General features: G+C 49.5%; 1 pseudogene; it reads left to right on the plus strand.

Moving 5' to 3' along the window:
* The first annotated feature begins 1,002 nt into the window (after positions 1 to 1,002).
* On the plus strand, positions 1,003 to 4,030 carry LOC115855762 (actin, cytoplasmic 2-like; annotated as a pseudogene).
* The last annotated feature ends 2,644 nt before the right edge of the window (positions 4,031 to 6,674 follow it).

Here is a 6,674-nt window from a genome sequence, read left to right on the forward strand (position 1 = left end):
CAGGGGCTCCTGCTGATTCAGCCTTTGATCCTGAGAAGGCGACCAGGGTGGTGCATCAGTTAGAACACAGCCGCACGTAACAGAAAACTAAGTAACAGTGGCTTATGTAAGACAGAAGTTTATTTCTCTCTCATATATGGCAGCTTCACAGGGTCCCAGGGACTCAGGCTGTTATTAGCTCACCGCTCCACCATCCCTAAATATTAAGCTTCACCCACGTGATTCAAAATGGCTGCTAGAGCTCCAGCCATTACAACTGCATTCCAGGTCAGCAGCTGGAGGAGAAGTCCAAAGAAGGGCCTCTTCCTTTTAAGGACACTTCCTGGAAGTTCCAACACATATTTTGTCCACATTTAGCCCCATGGCCTCACCTAGCAGCAGAGGAAATACTGGGAAATGAAGTCTTTTGCTGAATTCGTTGTGGCTCTCAGAGAGTATTGGCAGTGGTTCTTTTTTTTTTTTAATATTTATTTATTTTTATTTGGCTGCATTGGGTCTTAGTTACGGCATGCGGGATCTTCGATCTTCGTTGTGGCATGAAAACTCTTAGTTGTGGCATGTGGGATCTAGTTCCCTGACCAGGGATTGAACCCGGGCCCCCTGCACTGGGAGCCTGGAGTCTTAGCCACTGGACCACCAGGGAAGTCCCCTGGCAGTGGTTCTTAAACTTGAGCGGATGTCCTAATCAACTGGAGGGATTGTTAAAACTCAGAGTGCTGGGCCCAACCCCAGAGTTTCTGACTCAGTAAGGCTGTGGTGGAATCTGAGGAACTGTGTTTCTAAGAAGTTCCCATGGATGACGATGCTGCTGTGCAGCGGTCACACTTTGGGAACCACTATCTAGGACCGCTAGGATGAAGGATGAAGGACGACGGGATGTTGGGGAGGTACTAGCCATCTCCATCACAGGCAGGGCGGGGACCCGACTGCATCCCACAAAGGGCCACTAGCAGCATCACCACCTCCTTGCGGTCGCTGGCGTGTCCTCCCGCCTCTCGCCCTTCTGCCCACTCTCCACGCACCGCAGTGGAAGAAGGATCGTCCACTGGTCATCCGTAACGACTCTGGCACGTGCAAAGCTGGCTTTGCTGGGGATGACGCGCCCCCAGCCGTGTTCCAGTCCATGGTCAGTCATCCCCGACACCGGGGCGTCATGGTGCGCGTGGAGCAGAAGGATAGCTACGGTGGGGGAAGAGGCCCAGGGCAGGCGGGGCATCTTGACCCTCAAGTACCCCGTGGAGCACACCATCATCAGCAACTGAGAGGACACAAGGGACACCTAGTACCACACCTTCTACAGTGAGCTGGGAGTGGCCCCCAAGGACCACCTGGTGATGCTGGCCGAGGGGGCTGCCACCACAACCGCAAGGCCAGCCATGAGATGACCCAGATCCTGTTCGAGACATTCAACACGCCATATAAGTGGCCATCCAGGCCGTGCTGTCCCTGTGCGATGCCTCTAGCTGCACCTCTGGTATTGTTGTGGACTCAGGGGGTGGGTCACCCACATGGTGCCCGTCTCCGTGGGTTTATGCCCTGCCCCAGCCTTCCTGCGTCTGGACCTGGCTGGCTGGGACCTCATGCTGCCTGGCTACAGCTTCACCACCATGGCTGAGAGGGAAATCACGTGTGACGTCAGGGAGCAGCTCTACGACGTGGCACTGGACTTGGAGCAGGAGATGCCACCACATCCTCCTCCTCCCTGAGAAGAGCTGTGAACCACCTGACGGTCAAGTGCTCCCCATCAACAAGGAGCGGGTTCTGTGTCCACAGGCGCTTTTCCAGCCCTCCATCCTGGGTTTGGGGTCCTGTAGCATCCACGAGACCACCTTCCTCTCCATCATCAAGGGTAACGTCCACATCCAGAAGGACCTGTCCGCCTTCAATGGTGCTGTCTGGTGGGACTACCATGTACCCCAGTATCCTGGACAGGATGCAGAGGGAGATCAGGGTACTGGCTGCCAGCAGGATGAAGATCAAGATGCTCACTCCCAGGACTTCCCTGGCGGTCCAGTGGCTAAGACTCTACGCTCCCAATGCAGGGGGCCTGGGTTCAATCCCTGGTTCCACATGCCATGTGGCACAGCCAAAAAAAAAAAAAAAAAAAGATGCTCACTCCTCCCGAACACAAGTACTTGGTGGGGATCAGGCTTCACCCTGGCCTCAGCCAGCAGGACTCGGCCTCTCCATCGTCCACCACAAATGCTTCTAAACAGACCGCAAACAGATGCACAGCATTTGCTGCGTGAGTTCATTTAGAAGTATAAATTTGCCCTGGCGAGTGCACACAAGTCGTGCCAGCCTCCTGAAACTGGAATAAACCTTCGAAAATTGTCCTTGAAGTTTATATCTGAGATTGTAGAACTCGCTGCTGATTTTGACCTTGTATTCATTCAATTCTTGCCTTGGTGTATGTTTACTACCCTGTGCATAACTTTGATCTAAACCCCTAGCTACAGGCGGCTCTGTCATTTCGTGGCTGAGGTGAGAAAATATTTATGGAAGAGAAATCGTTGGCTGGATGAGAATCTGTGAGACTATGAATCTCCCGATCTGGGCAGGGTATTAACATGTCAGAACTGCCTATTCCAGGATTTCTCTAGAGGCTGGCAAGAGTCCTGAACCACCTGTCATTTCTGTCTTGCCGGCCTGATAAAGTCTGGGGAGGTCCAAGCCTTAGGACACGCTTTCCTTTCTTACCTGATGTTTTCCTGCCGGTACACTGTGGGTTGTTACTAGCCTTGAGTTAGAAAATGGTTTGCATTTACACCTGAACATTTATTCATCCTTTTAATTTATGTAAGATTTTTGTACACAATTCTCAGTTCTTTAAGAGGTGACGAGAAATTTTGGTTTTATATTGTCACGTGAGAACATTAGGCCCCAGCAACGCATCATTGTGAAGAAAAGTGCTGCCGTAAACCGAAAAAACAAAAAACAAACAAACATACAAAAGACGCTCTTTAAACGCTTTCCCTTTGGAGGCTCACTCCATATCCTCTGTTGAATATATAGAAAGGCACCCACATATCACAGAAAATATAATCCTTTGCTATAAAATTTGAAAGGATTTTTATGGTTTTGCTTCTGAAAATATTTGGCACAAGTGGTTCACTCAACTTATGATTGACTGTAGTTTCTGAGCAGTCATCTTTCATCTTACTTTGTGGGGAATTCTTGCAAAATGAGAAAATCTAAGCCACATGTTTTCTGCTGTCCTGAAAGTTTTATGAACACGAGATTTAATGATGAAGAAATTGACTGTAATGTTATATTTTGTAGGCATTTAATTAAACATTTATTAATCTTGGTTTTACAGGTTTTGAAAAAATTTTTTGGATGTAACAAAATGAATTTTTAGATGTCAAATATAAATGAAGGCCCTTGAAACAGTCATAAGTCCTGGACTTGGTGCCAAAAGAGCTTGCCAGACAAAGTGGGAGCTCTTCCTGGAAGCTGAGAGTGTGGACCCTGCAGAGGCTCCTTCACCTGTAAATCACTGCAGGCTGGTCCCATGGGAGGGAGCAGCTGGGCCCCGTTCATGGCCGAGGCTGGAGCTGGGGCCAAGGCAGAGGCTGCAGGGAAACAGGTTCTGTCTCAGCCTCAGGAAGCTGGTCAGAGTTGCCGACAGAAGGACTGTCCTGTCTGGGAAGCACTGCTGGAATGGAAATAAAGATTTCTCTGTAGGTCAGGAGAGGCTGGGTTCTGTTGCAGTAACAAATTAGTCCCAAACCACTAGGCTTCTACCAACAAAGAGTCCTTTCACATACTATGAGTCCATCGTGGGTCACCTGGGAGCTCTAATCCACACTTGATGCCCCAGCCTGAAGGAGCAGCCCCTGTGTGGGGCACGGTCCCCGGCACAGCAGAGGGAAAAGAGAGAACTGTTGCTAGTTATGCATCAACCAGTAAAGCTTCTGCTGGGAAGTGACACATGTCACTTTTGCTCGCATCTGACAAAGCTTCTCTCCTCGACCAGACTCCGCTCAGGCTCCTCTGAGTTCTTTTTCAACCAGCCTTCGACTTTTAGACTTCAGTGTTCATCTCTGCGTTGTCCAATTTTAGCAAGAGTCTTGCTAAGTCCGTTTAGCCAGAATCCCCCACCCTCTGTTACCTGATCACCCTCCATATCTAATCCAGTTCTTCATCCTCCACCAACCCCAGGTGATGTGCAATCTCCCTGACCTCTCTCCAGCAAAGATCTTGTTTAGCCAGAATCCTCCCTTACCCCTGTTTCCTTTTATCAATTTTCCATCCACGGACTCCACCCTGCTCCTACGTTATAAATTCCCACTTTGCCTCGTCGTGCTTGGCGGCGAGCCCAATCCCTCTTCCCCACTGCAAATCCCCACTTATCCCCATGACCCCTCTTGAATAAAGCCTGCCTTACCAGTCTTTAACAGGGGGCAGGATGAATCATTTTTTCTTTAATGCATCCATTGGCCAGAGGAAGGCAGGTGACCCAGAGTGCTGTTAACGGAGCAGGGCCGGAGAGGTCTGCTGCAGAAAGCGGCAGCGCATGCTTGTGAATAATAACGCAATCCTCCACCGCTTTCCTCTGAGAGAGAACCCCACAGGCAACTCTCTGTGAAGCAGACCCCACCCAAGACAGCTGTCTTGTCTGTTAGGTCTCGTGCAACCACGTCGGGAAAGGGCATTTTATGCGTGAATCGCGATGAGTTCCTTTTTAAAAAATATATTTTCACCATGTCATTTATTTGCATAAGTACCTGTAATGGCTTCCACCCGCCAACCTTGGAGTCTAGTCTGCACTCACGTCCCCTCTGCCAGCCATACTCAAAGGCGGTGTCAGTTTCCCTCGGGATACAAAAATTGGGGTAATAGTAGGAGGGGAAAATGGGTGCTTGGAGAGCAACCAGCAATAGCCATTAACGTTTACCACTGTGATATGCTCTTCCTGCAGTAAAAACAATGCCTCACGCAGATAAATTACCTGTCCCAGTTTCCTTCTAGTGGGACCGTGTGACAGTGTTCTGGACAATGGAATGTGAGGACAAGTAATTTACACCGCTTTAGGGTTTGGTCCATAAAAATCTCCAGTCTCACAACGTCAGAGAAATCCAGAGCCTGCCAGTAGTTAAAGTGGTAAAAGCAGGTTTTACTTAACTATTGCAATAGGGGGTGTCAACTATAATTGGCACTCGCCACTGGCGCTTGCCATCGGTAATCTACAAGGATTAAATCATGTGCTCTGCAGCTGCTGATTTTCAACACCCCCCACCCCCCAAAGGAGTTCAGGGTGGAGAGCTGAAATGAGGTCCTCTGTGCTCTGGGAAAAACTGGCAGAACAGGTCTTCAGAGAGTTAAATATTTTCAGGAGCTGATTTTATGAGCCCGGTTCTTGTATCTCCTCGGATCTAGAAAAGCACTAAAATCCTTCATGGTGACGACTGCTCCTCGTGACTAGCAGAAACCTGCTGCAGAATAATATGTACTCGATCGCATGGACTCCCCTCCCCCCTTCGCCCAAATCACATCTATCCTGACCTTCCCCGCTGCCTCTCTGGAGCAGTTTCTCAGAGCTCTCTGAAATGCTGTCTCCCGGGCTGCAGCCCTCATTTTGCCCCAAATAAAACTGAACTCACAACTCTCACGTTGTGCAATTTCTTTAAGTCGACAGGGGAGAAGGGACCTCATGATAAGACCGGGCTCAACTCTGAATACAAGGAGGAAACATGGGAATAGAACAAAGGTGGGGGTCAGTGAATGGAAAATTATTAAGGAAACATCAGGGATAAGGGGGGATTCTGGCTAAACAAGATTTTTGCTGAAGGCAGGCCAGGGTGATCCGTCATCACTTGGGGGCAGTGGAGGATGAGGGATTCCGTCAGATATCCAGGATGATCAGATATCAAGGTGGGAAATTCTGGCCAAACTGACTTAGCAGGATTCTTGCTAAAACTGGGCTCGTGGAGGATATGCCCAAGGACAGGGCCAAGCTGGACTCAGAGGAGCCGGAGTGAAATTTGGTCAAGGAGAGAATCTTTGCCAACAATCTTCCATTGGATCCTTTTTTTTTTTTTTTTTTTTTTTTTTTTTTTGCGGTACGCGGGCCTCTCACTGCTGTGGCGTCTCCCGTTGCGGAGCACAGGCTCCGGACGCGCAGGCTCAGCGGCCATGGCTCACGGGCCCAGCCGCTCTGCGGCATGTGGGATCTTCCCGGATCGGGGCACGAACCCGTGTCCCCTGCATCGGCAGGCGGACTCTCAACCACTGCGCCACCAGGGAAGCCTGGATCCTTACTTTTAAACAGCAGCTATAATGAATACTTTGGGGACAGTTGAGGAAACTTGAAAATAGACTGGATGTGAGGTGGCATTATAGAATTTTAAATTTTCTTGCATGTGATAATGCCTCTTTCGCTGTGTAGGATATCCTTATGTTTAAGAGACGCATGCTTAAGTACTTAGAGGTGAAACGCACGCGAGATCTCAGCAGCGGGTTTGGTTTAGGCCAATCAAAGTCACACTATACAATGCTCACACAGCACCTAGCTGACTTAGAAAGGATGTGAAACAGGAAGCACAGCAGTACTTCATACAGCTCTCCATCTCCCTGATCCCTGCATATGGGGCAGGTTCTAGTCCCAGGGGATTTCAGCAGAGGAGCCACTGGTCCCATGGGGCTGGTCCTGTGAGCCTGTGAAGGTAAGA

This window comes from Globicephala melas, chromosome 20, assembly GCF_963455315.2.
Source record: "Globicephala melas chromosome 20, mGloMel1.2, whole genome shotgun sequence".
NCBI lineage: Eukaryota > Metazoa > Chordata > Mammalia > Artiodactyla > Delphinidae > Globicephala > Globicephala melas.